Source organism: Plecotus auritus (genome assembly GCF_963455305.1).
Source record: "Plecotus auritus genome assembly, chromosome: 4".
NCBI lineage: Eukaryota > Metazoa > Chordata > Mammalia > Chiroptera > Vespertilionidae > Plecotus > Plecotus auritus.
In genome coordinates this window covers 174,193,672-174,210,168 of record NC_137775.1, presented here as the reverse complement: position 1 = coordinate 174,210,168, position 16,497 = coordinate 174,193,672, and positions in this window count along the sequence as shown.

The window sequence follows — 16,497 nt, the reverse complement described above, 5'->3', positions numbered from 1 at the left end:
GCATGGCAAACTCAACTTTTGCTTTTTGGAACTTTCTGGTATTTTTCCCCCCAATTTTTCCCTCTACAGTTGGTTGAATCTATGGATACAAAACCCAAGGATAAGGAGAGCCAGCGGTACTACACTTATTCCCATTTGGCTAAGCCAAGGTCTAGAGAAGTTGTTAATGTGCTGCTCAGAGGCACCACTGGTCTCTTAACCTGCTTTACTGCGTAACTTCTTCTTCATGGTCAAGTAACAAACTGGCATTCTGCTTTTACACGCGAGTCTCTCGGGAGCTTTGCTTGTGAATTAGTCCCTGCAAGTCCAGCTCTAAGAGTGATGTCAAATGTCTGACACTTCAAACTAGGGTAACAGTGAAGCTTTTGTGCTAATGGGCTAGAGAGCCAGTCCCTGGAGACACCCCTCAAGGTCTAGTTCCTGTAGAAATCCTGGCGACTTCCATCATGTTGCCATCACCTCTTATAAACTGTAATGAGAGGAGAAAAGGCAGCAGGATCCAAGCTGAGGTCTCGTTCCCACGTTGGGTGTGTCAGAGCCCACATTTATCATGCAAACACGGGACCTCAACCCTATACTGTGACTAATGATCGGTGAGACCACAAAAGGGGTAGTAGGAAGAATAGAAACCGAAAGGCGTATGTACCAGAAATGGAAATTTGAACTCGGCCTTGGGACAGACCTGTGCTACCATACTGGGCTCTGTGTGAAGCTGGCTAAGGCAGCTTTGGGGGCAAGCGGAGAGGTGGGCGAGGGTGTCTCAGAGGGGGAGTTGTGTTGCTTGAGGAAATGGATCTTAGCTGAGGAAAGCAACAAAATGTTGATTTTACAATAAAGCACGCTCTGGCGATTGGTAGGCTGAGACCACCAGTTCCCATTTGCTTGCAATAGACAGGGATTTAGAGACCAAACCAAGCCCCCAACTATTAGAGCAGAGAGAAGGACCGTTCTGTCTGTGTAGGTTTGGGTTGAGGTAGGTGAAGGTGTAAAGTGGACAAATGTGACCCAGCTGAAATGAAAGGTTGTGTAGGGGTGTGTGTGTGTGTGTGTGTGTGTGTGTGTGTGTGTGTGTTGAAAAAGCATTTACATGTGGGCTAGAAGTCCTCTAGTTCTGGGGATTGGGGGTGGGGTGATATATAAGCAGAAACAAAAATCAGTCTTTCACTAGAGAAACTCTTTGAACTTATATTTCAATAAAATACACTTCCTGCCTACTCCCTAGACAAATATTTAGAACATACAGAAAGAAAGGAATCTCCCTTGTGTAGAGAGCACTCCACCCCATTTCTCTAAGACGGACTGGCTCTAGAAAAGGTCTAACTAATCGAACGCCGCGGATCGCTGCACAATTGTATAATTTGGCCACATCTCTTCATGGCGTGGGGACTTGGACTAGCTGGTGGAAAAGGTAAATCATGTGGGAAATGAGAAGCCAGCCTCCGTGCCCAGGTAACTTCTGAGACGCAGGACTACTGCGCGTGTTCAGAAAGAGAGGCAGGTGTACCTTTGTGTGCTGAGCCAGAGGACACCACCGGGCCCCCTGCGGGGTGATCCGTTAAATATTAATGAACCCACCAGCTGCAGAGAACCCTGGGGGCGGCCTAATTGCTTTAAGAACGTCTTCGTTCCTGTCCGTAACCCACTTCATTAATGTTGCCAAGCAACACTTAGGCTGTGTTAGACCTTTCATGGCTCATTTCCAAAATGTTAGCGTTAAGGCAACAACACTGTTTGCCAACCACAGTCTGGCAAATAAAACATTAAAAGAAACACCAGAAACTTTGAATTACATTCACTCTCCTGGACTGTTCCACGGAATGCTTTAAAGAGTAAAACCTCTTGATCTAAGCTGCAATGGACATAAATGACTCTGCGGTAGATTAAAGGTAAGTCTCCAAAGATGTCGACCACCTAATTCCATGGACATGACCGTAAGCGGAGTAGGGATTTTGCAGGCATAATTAAGTCAAGGGTTTTGTGTCAGGGAGATTGTGCTGGATTATCCTGCTGGGACCAATGTAATCAGAGGGTCCTCCTAAGAGGAAGGTCGGGGACAGGAGAAGACAAGTAGGAGATGGAGGCAGAGGTTGGAACACGAGTGACGCCGCCTCCAGCCAACAACACGGCAGCCTCTAGCAGCTGGAAGAACCAAAAAACGGATTCTCCTGAGGAGTCTCCCGAAGGAACCAGCCATTCCAGCAGCTGGATGTTAAGTCTGTAAGACTCATTTCAGCCTTCTAACCTCCAGCACTGTAAGACGAAAAATGTGTGTTGTTTTAAGCCAGGAGGGTACACAGCAACAAGAAAACCTAAACCAGACCCACTTGTAAATGTATGAAAAGTTTGAAACATGGTAAACAACCCATAAAACACCCTCCATGTCTGCCTCACCCCTCCCCACTTCTTGAGAGCACAGTGCTCAGACAGTTCCGCAGGTATAAGCTGTCCACTGGCCCAGATCCATCTGACTGGACCACCTGGAGTCATACTCACAGAGCCTAAGGATATCAGGAAGGCTGGTGCAATAAGTCTGCCTGGTGAGATGGTCCAGGAGGGATAGTGACCGACCAAAGGAATCAGATTCTCTCCCAGGGTGTTTTGAGTGCAAGACACCAAGAAAGCAGTAACAGAGAGAGACAAAGAGGACTGAGTGAGTAGAAGAGGGAGTAGGGGACACCAAATTCTAGGGACCAGGTAGCCACCCTTCTCCGTGGTTCCTATGCCTCACGTGGCCCAGCACAGGAAGCTGTGCAAATAACTGTTAAATGGAGGAACAGTGATACACTGCCTTCAGTTCTTCCTGAGATGGGTTCTTGTGTTTCCTTATTCCCCTGGTAGCTGTAAATGACCTTACCCTCCCTGAGATGACCTGAGTAGATTCTGTTCTTTATCATCATAAAGAGCTTAATCAAGATTCTCTCTGCCCTCGTCTCATCCTCTTATAAGATTACCAAGGACAAAGCAATTGACATTTCTTCAAAGAAGCTATACAAATCGCCAACAAACACTTAAAAAGATGCTCAAAGTCAGTAGAGAAATACAAATCAAAAGTGCAATGATACTACTTCACACACATTAGGATGGCTGTACTCAAAAAGTACTGGTGAAGCCTGGCTGGTATGGCTCAGTGGTTGAGCACTGGCTTATGAACCAGGAGGTCACTGTTCCATTCCCAGTCAGGGCACGTGCCTGGGTTGCAGGCTCCATTCTCAGTGTGGGGCATGCAGGAGGCAGCCAGCCGATCAATGATTTTCTCTCATCCATGATGTTTCTGTCTCTCTCTCCCTCTCCCTTTTTCTCTGAAATCAATAAATATATATATATTTTTTAAAAGTACTGGTGAAGATGTGGTGAAATTGGAGCCTTCATGCATCACTCGTGAAATATAAGTAAACTATCACAGAAAACAGTTTGGTGGTTTCTCAATAAATTAAATAGAATTACAATGTGATCCAGTGATTCTACTCCTAGGTGTAATATAAAAACAATCTGAAAAATAGATGTTCAAACAAAAACTTGCACACAAATTTTCACAGTGGCACTATTCACATTAACCAAAAAGTAGAAATAATTAAAATGTCCATCATGAGATGAACGGCTAAGCAAATGTTGGCATATACATACAATAAAATATTATTCATCCATAATAACGGAATGAAACACATACATGCCACAGTGCGGGTGACCCTAGAAAACATCATGCTAATTGAAAGAAGCCAGGCACAAAAGGCCACATATTGTGATTCCATTTGTATAAAGGACTCATATTAGGTAAATCCATAGACACAGAAAGCAGGTTAGTGGTTGCCAGGGGTGTGGAAAAATGGGAGTAACTGCCCAATGGGTACGGAGCTTCCTTTTGGAGTGATAAACATGTTTGTGGAAAGGATTGTACAAACATTGTGAAGGTTATGTAACTGCACATTTTAAAATGGTAGATTTCATGTCATGTGAATTTTACCATAATAACAAAGATTATTGAAAATGTATTTCCTATAGCGTGTTCATTTATTTGTCACATTTATAGACAATCACTTCAACTTATTGCTATGCTGGCAGGAACCCCAAATCCTGCTCTTGCTCCAAGTGGCTTTGGGAGTTGCATTATTTCTTTGCTATCAAGGGTCCACTCCAGGATGCAGAACACAGACACCTCTCCACGATTTATCAAAATCAGAACCAGGACTCCTTTCACAGGGGACTCTGTTGTCAGCTTGTACTCTATTGTCAATATATAGCTCATTTTGTAAAAAGGAGTAGAAAATTCTTCAATGACATTTGTCTAGATTCTGCTGATTCATGACTAGCCTCAAAGCGAGCAAGAAAAAAAACTATACTAAATTTAGGTCCATGCAGACCTTTTATTTCACAATTTTAATATGAGATCAAGATAGCTTGCATTGTTAAAAAATTGATCCTGTAGAGAAGTAAAAATAATTTTCCCTCTACCCTTCTAGGTTTTTGGCTGAGACCCCGGTAATAAAAGACAGAGTAACAGAAAAAAACACACACAGAAGTTTAATAGCACATGCCTTCTTTTCTTTTGTTAATAGTTCCCTATAAAAACTTTCCATTTTGTACAACCCCACTGGGAGGGCCCTTCTAGTTGTTAGATGGTATGTTGCTCAATTCATGAATCATTTAATAAAGCCAATTAGATCTTTAAATTCACCCAGTTGATTTTTGTTTAATCCTCACCCAAGGATATGTTTTTATTTGATTTGAGAGAGAGAGAAATCAATGTAAGAGAGAAACAGTGATAGGTTGCTTCCCATATGAGCCCCTACTGAGGATCAAAACTGCAACCTAGATATGTGTTCAGACTGGGAGTTGAACCAGCAACCTTCTGGTTTACAGGGTGAGGGTCCAACCAACTGAGCCACCCAGCCAGGGTGAACTTTGTTTCTTAACATTAATATTAACTAACACAGATTGGGTATTTTCTGTGGTGTAGGTACTTTACTGGGTCTTCACAAAAGCTTCTCACTTATTCCTAACAAACTGAAAGCATATTACTTCCATTTTATAAAAGAGAAGGATGCGGCTTAGGTAAGTTATATTCTTTGCCCAAGCCACATATTTCTGTTAGAGACAGAATAAGGTTTAAAATGAGGTTGGCTATGTCCTTAACCACATTACCCACGTCACACATAGGGCCATAGTACTATAGTATTCCCAGCATTTCGGAAAAGACAGGCTTACTAAATAAATATCAAGATAGGTCATCTTGAAACCACCAAACATGCAGATGGCCCTAATTCACACCATTTAAAAAACTAATTTGATTGAACTCCCATATGCTGCTTGTCTCCAGAATTTATTCAAAGCTCAAAACAAGTTGACCTTATTTCTGTTTTGAGAAAATTAAGAAAAGTGATATCCCATTGAGTCAAATTGTTAGGTCAAAGGCTCTGAACAGCATTCAGAGTAACAGGCAACATGAAACACAGAAATGATGCAAACTCCACTCAGTCTGTGAACAAAAAGAGGCTAAATTAATGAGATATTCTGTCTAGTAGCAAAGAAAGGAGAAAGAAGTATGTTTTCATACTTAAAATTTGACCTTTTCATGATGGGATGTTTTTCTGAAAGTTTCAGGGGACAAACCAGTCATTTGTTGTGACGTTATCCTGAGTAAAAAGCACGAAACATGATGCAAAAGTTGAAGAAAAAGCAGGAAAGGCACAGGAAGTAAGCCTTCTAGACTTTTCTGATAGACAGCTCCCATGTGTTGGTTTATAAGGTTATCTGATAAAAATGAAATCAACACAGGAAGAGTTTTCCCCTCAACCTAAAACAACAAATGCTAGTCATCTCTGGAGTAAAGAAGGATTGGGAGCTTGTCATACCCAGCACTTCATATTCCCCTCCCATCATTGAATGCCCCCGCCTTTCAGGGGGAGAAGGGACATTCCAGGCTTGTGAACACTATTTTTTTAAATACATTTTTATTGATTTCAGAGAGGAAGGAGAGGGAGAGGGAGAGAGAAACATCAATGATAAGAGAGATCATTGATCGGCTGCCTCCTGCACATGCCCTACTAGGGATCAAGCCCGCAACCCAGGCATGTGCCCTTGACCAGAATCGAACCGGGGACCCTTCAGTCCGCAGGTCGACACTCTATCCACTGACCCAAACTGTCTAGGGCATGTGAACATGATTTTAAAACATGGAATAAGGTTTTCTCCCCAGGGACTTAGGATAGACTCCAGTGAGCTAGACTGGATCGGGTGGTTTCTCTTGTTTCTCTGGTGTAACAACAAAAGCCAAATGACTCCCTTCACCAGAAAGTACACCTGACCATGGGCCCGTGACATTTTACCTTCCAGAAAGCAAATCAGGACAGACCTGAGATGAGAGAAAGCGCTCTCTGGCTTTCCCAGGACAGCGAGGCCCTTCTAGGCATGACCTGTGACACAAATCCCATGCAGGGACTTGGGGACAAAAGCAACTCCAAGAGGCCCCCAGCGCACAGAAGCATGACTGCTAATTCATTCGTTCCTCACACTGCCCTCCCCACCCCTAGCAACACAATCCATCAGTTTTCCTCTTTTAGATATTATTTCTGGTGTGCTGGCTCAGCATAAATCACACTGTTTTCAAAATACAATGAGAACAATCAGCAGAAAACACAAGTATCGATCAACTATGGAAGAAGAGTTGGACCACTGCGATGGGCTCATAGTCGAAGGCCTGCAGATGAGGCAGGAACACCTTGGACACGATAACTGCCTATCCTCGGGGCTCCTACCATGAAGTCTTTCCTCTCAACCAACACACATACAACGGTTTGTATATAAGACAAGTTGGCATGTCAGTTATCAGGAACAACAAAGGAAATAAGTCAGTTTTAGAGACACTTTAAATATATTTTTATTAATTTCAGAGAGGAAGGGAGAAGGAAAGAGAGATAGATTGGCACCTCCTGCACACCCCACACTGGGGACTGAGCCCACAACCTGGGCATAAGCCCTGACCAGGAATAGAACCATGACCTCCTGGTTCATAGGCCGATGCTCAACCACTGAGCCACGCGCCAGCTGGGCTCAAGACACTTTAAAATAAACTGTATTTGTCACCAGTACTGAGAATGCCACTCCCATCCCCAATATCAGCATACTCCTTGGGACGCCCAAGGTCATGCCGTCATGTCAGATACTCATCTGGCTTTCTGAATTTTCAGCAATGTCTAAACTCGTGATGCCCGTTGGAATTATGAGAGGAGGTGCATCAAGGCCTCCATCATAGCTTGTGGCAGGAAGATGTTGTAGAGATGGACAGACCAAGCTTCTCCCTAAATCTTGCAGTTTTTCCCCACGTGCAACCTTCCCATCACTAAAGCCATTTCTCTGCAAAAACTGGCAGTAGGGACCATTATCAAGAGGGAAACAAATTAAACCTTGGATACATGTGTGTAGAGGCTAACCCAGAGATCTTGTGAGCCCTTGATAAGCCGAGCAATATGCACACAAAACTGATATTCAGCCAGTAGGTACTGACGCCATCATTCCAGTTGCTAATATGTTGAATTGCTTCCTCCATGAGTTGATGAGTAGGTGCTGCCACAAGTCCCCTCCCACACACACGTGGAGCCTCCTTCTTTGCCCCTAGGACCCCCAGCCTCCACTAGAGTTAGCATCCATTGATTCGTCAGTACCTATGGCATATAGGTAGATACTCTGAATCTGTGCCAACAGTGTGTGCCAACTCATATACATGGGAAATAAATGTAATACAACATCTCTTGGGAGGATGGATTTCCAGTTTACCATTTTGCCTAATAATAAAAGGAAACATTAGATGGGCTTCATTCTCTCCAATAGTTTGTAGATATTTTGCTTAAAGAAATGTGGATTATCTGGTAACTGTACACTTAACACAGAAATATCGGAACTTCCTTCCAAGTAGGAAACAAAATTTTAATTTAAATTCATTGAATCTCTTTGTTCTTCACACCTTTATCAAGCAAAAGAACTCCTTAAACATCTGATAAGTTATATAATTTAAAAATGTTTAAGGGAAAATTTAAAGTTTAAGCTTTATGCTCATATAGAAGAGCTAGACACCTGATGAGGCAGTCTATGAAATTCTCACTTATAACTTATTAGGATTATTCTGCTTTGAAAATTCTTTGGGGGGGGAGCTTCTATCAATTTTATCATTGATTAGAAGAAGAAATAGTAAGATATACAAAGCAGTTAGTAGTTGTGTCTAATCAATATTTTAGGAAAATGGATGTTATTGCCATGTCTATGTTAAGATGTTCTTTTTTTCGCCGTGGAAATGTGGATATGTAAATCCTGACATCACCGGTTCTTCTCCAAATACTTGGTGCCACAATATAAACATACTTTTCCCTCCACATCCAAGTTCCCCTTCACTGCTCATTTGCTTGCTTGGCTTTCCCTTGATTGTAGTGACACCTAATGTCAGAATCGGAGAATATCTTCCGCTCAGCCCCTGCCAAGTTCCCCAGCTGACTGGGCTCTTCAGGTTATGAACTCATTAGAATAACTTGTTGGGCCATGAAAACGTGACCAAAACTGAGTCACGTTTGTTTAAAATGAAAATAGAATTACTGCTTGAAACTATTGGAGTCATATTTTTTAAACATTGTTTTTTGAGACATCTCCTTTTTACTTAACTAACTTTATACCTAAAACCTAATCAGTCCATCTTTTTGATAGTTTTCTTACTTAGTTCCCTGTTTCAGTGGGCTCATTTTAATAATAGTTGCAACAATAAATAAGAAAACTAATAGTTATTGGGAATTCATTAAACATAATTTTTATGTTTATTTATTATCGCTTCCAAAAAAAAGAAAGCAAGTTGACCTTGGTACTCTCTGTCTTATCTCCAGTAATTCCAAGAAGCCTGGTCCAGAGTATTACATGTCTGGAAAGGTACTTTCTTGTCCCTTTTGATGTTCACTCTCATTTAATCTTCACAAGAACTCTGTAAGATGAAGGAACATCATTATCATTTCTATTTCTATGAATAACTTGTTTGAACAGTGGTTTCTAATCTGGTATAGGGCCGTTCACCCTCTGCACCCAGCCGCCACTTGTCCTGCTCATGGCCCTAGAGCAGGACAAGTGGCGGCTGGGTGCAGAGGGTGAACGGCCCTATAATCATTGTTCCTCAAGTGACTCCCATAAGTAACAAGTTGGCATGACAGCTGTTAAGGCAATGTTAGATGAAGCAATATGAAATAGGGGATTAAAATCAGTGGCCCCAGTGTACAGTGTGTAATAAAACAAATTCCCCTTCCATGTTCTTGCTTTCCCCCCAATCCGCCTTGGAGAATGAGTGCCCCACCACGGGACCGCTCTTCCAGATGTTAGCACCTGTCCACTCCTCTTCACTACGGCCTACACTCTTAACCACTATGTTTATCTTCCTTAAGAGAAAAGGAAAAACTAACACCAAATTTGGGTTCCAAACATCTAAATTAGAAACCAATCTCTGTCACTGTGAGGTTGGGCAAATCACTGAACCCATTTTAGGCTCCATTGGAAGTAAATGTAACTTTCAATTCAAATGGCAAGCTGAACCCACATTCTTCTAAACTCTCCTTTGAATATTTTAGGAGAAATGTTTTCACCTCTCTGTAAACTAGAGAAAGGGATATTCAGCCATACCGAATATTCAAAGAATCTCTCTAAGATAGTACAAGCAAGATCATCAGAATGAAAGAAGGAAAGATATGCCCAGAATCTAAAATAGATGAAGGAAAGCCTTGAGGGGCATAAATGAAGGGACCGCTCTAGACAGTTTGCAGTGACGCCTGAAACAAAGGCTAAGTCATGGGATGGTGGGTGGCAGTACATTTCAATGCTGCTGGAGTTTCCAGAAAAAAACAATAAACCTCAGAGTGTTCACAAAGTGGGGGAGCCACAAAGGCACCCACAGTGTAAATCAGGCTTAGGAACCTGCAGTCACTCCCAAGGCCTCACACCTGGCTGGACACACCTCTACAGAGGCACCTTACCTTAAACGTATAAAAACAATATCTGTAGTTATAAACAGAGAAACATTTAAAAACAGAAAGAGGTTTATAACCGAAAAGTGTGCTTGCTAACTTTTATACTATAAATGGAACAATTAATAATAAATCAAACTCTACAAGAATCAAGCCAGTTAGTTAGAAAACAAACTTGAGGAATTCTGGCCTCTAACGAAGGCTTAAGAGATGAAAATATATATGTTTAGGAAATGAAATATATAAATATGTTAAATCAATAACCAGCTACCAAATAAGAAAAAAAAAAAACACTTCTAGAAACTGATCACAGATTTGGGTGTTGACGTTAAACAGATTCATTGAGTTCCAGGCAAAATTAAAGGGTAGAAATTTATACTTTACAATATCTTCATTAATTTGTTTTAATTTCAAGAGACCCGAATTAGCCTCAAATGTTTCTTCTACACTAAACACTAAACAGAGAAGACCATAAACAAGCAGAACACTAATCAGCTACATCCAGAATTAAATTGAGCCACAAATAATTTTATATCTGAGAAAGCTCTCACTCCCATGAGAGGAACAGAAAGACATTCCAGACTTACATGGATCAATATATATCACCCACATACTCTTGCTCTAAAATTCTATAAAATAAACCAAAAAAATCCATGAGAAAGGTATTACATAAGAGAAATGCCAATGAGAAATGAAACCTGTGAAATAAAATGTCAAAAAAGGTTAAGAGTTTAATTATAAAACAAACAGATTCTACATAATTGTATGAATTAGAATGCTGCTAAGTGACAGAAGACTCTGCCTTAGCAGGCTTAAACAATAGAAACAAATGTATCCTTTTATAGAATAAGCCCTAAGTCCTGATGGTTCCACAAATAGTTAAAACAGTGAGTCTGATATTTAAACATGCACATGCGCACGCGCACACACACACACACACACACATACACACACACACACACACACACGGATTCTTTCCATCATTCTATCAGGAATGTTAAAGCACATCAACTTTGTCCATCGTAACCGCCCTCATTATAACTGCCACAGTTCCATCCATTGCATCCAGGCATGACTATATACAATGGAAAAGGGGGCATTTTCTTTATTTTATTGAATTTTATTAAGGGGGGAGGACTTTCCTTTACTTTCCCTCACGTTTTATTGGCAAGAATCACATCACAGGCTCAAGCTAAACCAACATTGGTGTAAAGTGGGACCACCATGATTGGGTTAAAATAGACAAGGGTTTCTCAACCACAGCATTACTGACATTTGGGCTGGATAATTCTTTGTTGTGGGAGCTGTCCTATGCATTGTTGGGTGCTTAAAATCATTCCGTGACAATCAAAAGTGTCTCCATGGGGTCCACCTCCCCTAAATATACAATAGCACAGAGAAAAGGGACTATCTGAACAAAATCAGTGTCTTTCAGAAAAGAGGCCTATATGAGAGAAAAATAGTCCTAAGTAAGCAACCATAAGCACATAAGCATTTAATATAGTAATTCTTTAAAAGGGATAAATAGCTTTAAAATATGAAATTAGTATCCCGTATTAGTTGAAACAAAATGGAAAATAAAGAGCTTCAGCAGGACTGAGGACCATTAGTGTGTGGTTCACTCATCAAGCACACAAAATCTAAGTCTGCACTTAGAAAATGTAATAAGCAATTCAGTTGACTTGTAGAATGTCTTTAAGCATTAATTTTCACGGTGGATTTGTATGTACAATACTTCGTCCCTAAGAACCCTGACCAAGTATTACATTTGGCTTTATGAAATGAAAGCTCGGCTGGAGGAGCTGTATCTTCTTTCAGGGCACATTCTTCTATTAATTTTTTTTGAAGTTATGAAACTAAGTGATTCCCTACACAAAGATGTATAATTCCCCTAGAAACATAATTTACTCTGTGGTCTGGTGCTTTCATGGCTGCAGCTTATGAATATAATTTAGTTTTTAAAGATTAAATCATGAGCTTTTAAACTCAAATGTATCTCATTATAAACATTCTATTTGCCATCTTACGTTTCTTTATTCTCTAACCTCATGACAAAGCCGTATCCACACCCTCTCCAGCTCTTTAAATGGAGCCAGCTGTCCCTCCCACACATGGCCCAAGCGCCCCACCCCTGTGTACCCCCCAGGCCCACTGCTTACTCCTCTCCTTCCCTGCTCCTGGGACACACTGGCTCTGCTTTCTTTTTCCCATTGTCTGAACTGCTCTTCACCCATTTGAAAACCATTTTTGGATACCTTTTTGGACTTGCCATAGCTACTTTCCAACTCTGAACTCTCCATTTTTCCCCAAATATATATTTTTTTAACTTATTGATGAGAGAGAGAGAGAGAGAGAGAGAGAGAGAGAGAGATCAATTTGTTGTCCCATTTATTTATGCATTTATTGGTTGATTCTTCTATGTGCCCAGACCAGGGATTGAACCTACAACCTTGGCACATCTGGATGACTGTCTAATCAACTGAGCTACCCAGCCAGAGTGCACTCTCCATTTTAATTTCACCCATAATTTCCAAAACTGGCTCTCTCCCAACTGGACCTGGGGAAACTGAGTGGCCAGTCCAGGTCCCTGATCTCCTTCCCTCCATGGGAGGAAAACTGCTCTGCCTAGCCCAGGCACAGAGGCTTTTTATGGGTAAACATAAAATGTTACCCCCACAGGCGACAGGTAAGAGCCTAATTGAAGGACTTGAATCTCTAATCCAAAAGCCACATTTACAATTCTATTTAATCTTATCTGGCCCATAAGACAAGAACCAAGGACAGGAATAAATTTCATTTACATTCGTATTGTGAAAATACTACATGACTACGATGTGTTTTGTTTTACTAACCTGAAAAAGAGACTTGAGATGCTTAACGAAAGGGTTATTACTTTGCAATGGGAAATGTAACCATTCTTGACAGAGCAGGAATCTATAGGTTGCAGACACTGAACATGACAGGCTTATAAAAAACACTATGATTTTAAACGTTTAGCATAAAATAACTCCTGAAGATATCTATTCCTTTAATCCAAACATCTGGTATGTCTTTTGTCCCCAGAAACCACCACATTTAAGTTAGTATTTGCATCTACAAGTCTTAGAAAACACAGATAAATTTCTCTACAGAATATTCTTTCTCTTTGATTTACTAGTTTCATAAATACCTGTTCTGATATGGTACAATATGTACTATTATTAAACAAAAGTAGAGGGTTAAAAGTATTGATAGAACGGCACCATTTGTGTTAGTAATAAAAAAATACATAGGTAGGTATATACAGAGATGATAAATAGATAGATACATAGGTAATAACTGGATAAGGACATGCTTGAATACAGAGAACATATTTCTGGAAGAAGGCTCAAGAAGTTGATAATTATTGTCTCTACTTAGGAGACTCATAGACTGGAAGATGGATGGGAGGGAAATCTATTTTCTACTGTTGGCCTTTTTATACTGTGTATTTTTTATGTATAATCTGAGAGACACTCAAACATAAGCATAAAGATGAACAAGCACACATACACACACACATACAGAAAGTGGATAGGTAATCCTAACTCTAAATTGAATTTATGACTATGTGACCAATTAATCTTATAAAAGTAGGTGTCACTACTCTTGAAAAAATTAGCTCCAAGTATGGAATGTCTTGATTTACTAAGAGTCTTTATTAAATTGGGTAATTTATATTCTGTTTCTGAATATAATGAAATAGAAAGGAACTACAATTTTATAGCTTGGAAATTTAATGAAACATTTAAAATAATGATAAAGAGAAATAACTTATTTTACATGTTTTATCTTATAAAATTCTCATGAAGAAGGGACTCTAAACAGATACTAAAGTCAGTATTTAAGGTAATTTTTCAATAAGATTAAAATTAGACTTGAAACTATCCTCCATTGAAATAAATTTTCTCAGGCTTACCAGGTAACCAAGCTCCTACAGAAAGAGTATTTTCCTTTCTGAAAAAAAATATTTTTTTATTAATTTCAGAAAGAGAGAGGGAGAAAGAGGTAGAAACATCAATGCTTAGAGAGAAGCATTGAACGGCTGCCTTCTGCATGCCCCCTACTGGGGACCAAACTCACAACCCAGTCATGTGCCCTGACCAGGAATCAAACCGTGACCTCCTGGTTCATAGGTAGATGCTCAACCACTGAACTACACTGGCCGGGCAAGTATTTTCTTAATTAAAAATAGTATGGTCTACAGAGAAGTGCCAATTGAAGCTGATGAAAATCTCAAATATACTTACCATAAGGACAACTTTGTAGATAACTACAGGCAATTTTATGAAAAAAGTAAATATAAGATCTCACTGAAAAAAAATAAAAAGACTGGTAATACCATAAAAATACTCAGAAAAATGCCAGCCACCTGGTATCAGAGACAAGTATGGTTAAGAAACTAATTAACATAAACATATACAAAGAATAATTTTTAATTTTTTTGCCATAATGTACATGTAGTACTTTTAAATTTTTTACTGTTAAGCATAATCTCTAATAGAACTATTTGTGATCTATTATAAAAACAGTTTTACCTGACCTATACATATTTCAAATATTATTTTTAAATGTTGTAATTCACCCTGGCCAGTGTGGCTCAGTTAGTTGGGCATTGTCCTGTGCACTGAAAGGTTGCTGGTCCAATTCTTAGTCAGGGCACATGCCTGGGTTTCGGGCCTGATCCCCAGTAGGGGACATGCAGGAGGCAGCCCAACCATGTTTCACTCTCATATCAATGTTTTTTTTCTCTATCTCTCCCCCTCTTCCTTCTTCTCTAAAAATAAATTCTTTTAAAAAGTTATGTAATTCCAATCAATTTTGTTACCTCTTTTTATTCTCAAAGTTGCCCTGGTTTAGAAAATATATGACATGGTCACACTTAGTGGGAGAGAATCAATCAATAATGTTGATCAGCTCAGACACCATGGGACCTAGTTTCACTACCCGTTAGGTACTTGACTTCTTTCTCATTCTCTTCTCATTATCCACTAAAATAGATAGTATGTCAGGAGTTGAACAGGGAGGTCAGGATTTTTGAGATTTTTCTGTAAACCGCTCCCAGTCAAGAACAAGGTGAAAGCGTCCCCACCCTCTCTGAGAGAGGAAAGCATGAATCACTGCCCAGCTCACTCCTCGCTTTGCAAATTCTGGACTTCAGATTAAAATTGTAGGTCAAGTTCATTACCCATCAGCAGGTAGAATTCCATTTGAATAGCCTGTCCCAGGAAGGTTCCCTTTGAGAGGCCTTCATAAGAAAGGAAGCAGGATCTAAACAAATCCACAATCAGTGGGATAGAACTCGAATACTACCACCTGGCTATGTGGGGTTCCTCTCGGGATCAGAGGAAGGTTCAATGAGAAAAACTATAACTATCCTATGTGAGATGAGAAAACCCATTTGTCCATCTATAGAGAACAAAATCCAGCAGTCCTGATTTTGAGAGGTATAGCATAGGAATTACCTAATGGCTCCTTTCTTAACAGGGGCAATCAAACCCGCACTACGTCCCAAGTTAAAATACTGGAAGCACACCCACTTCAATGTCAGAAGCAAGACAAGCATCACCCCTCGTAAGCAGTGCATTTGTTAATATATTGAGTAATTAGACAAAAGGAGAGGAAGAGAGGAAGGAGGGAGGAGAAAGTCAAGGGAGAAGGGAGGAAGAGAAGGGAAGGAGAGAAGAAGGAAGAAAAATGTATGGGACAATATCCTTGATTAGGGATCAGCAAACATTTCCTGTCAAAGGCCAGACAGTGAATATTTTTGGCCGTGCAGGCCACACAGTCCCTGCCTACCACTCAGCATTGCAGTTACTGCGCAGACGTCGCCATAGGCAAAACCTAAGGAAAGGAACACGGCTGGGTTCCATCCAGTAATCTCCACTATGGACACTGACACTTCAATTCCATGTAATTTTCACATGTCACAGAAAATGGTTCTTCCTTTGATTCCCCCCACCCCAACCACTTAAAAATGTAAAAACAATTCCTAGCTCCTGCGTTGTCCAAAAACAGATGGGGCAGATTTGGTAACCCTACCCTAGATCATTTTAACAGGGATTAACTTGGCGAAGTGGAACGTGAGGTGTGTGTGTGTGTGTGTGTGTGTGTGTGTGTGTGTGTGTGTGTGTGTGAGTGTGTGTGTGAGTGTGTGTGTGTGTGTGTTGGATGGGGTGCCCAAGGAAACTTAGTACTGAAGGGAAAAGAGAATTTTACTTTTTGTTTTGACACAACTCTATACTTGGAAGATGTTGGACCATAATTACAGATTATTTAAAAATGTTAAATCTAACTATTAGATAAATATAATCACACTTATCTAATTGCCTGTTTTCCTTTTTTTTTTTTTTTTTTGCATAGTAAGGTAAAGGGTTTTCTAAAAAGACTGTAAAAAGTAATCAAATTATAAAAATGTTGAATTTTAAAACAGTGTTTTCTTTTCTCTCTCGGTTGAAAAGGACCTGGTTGCTTTAGCTGTTAATTGCATTCCTGT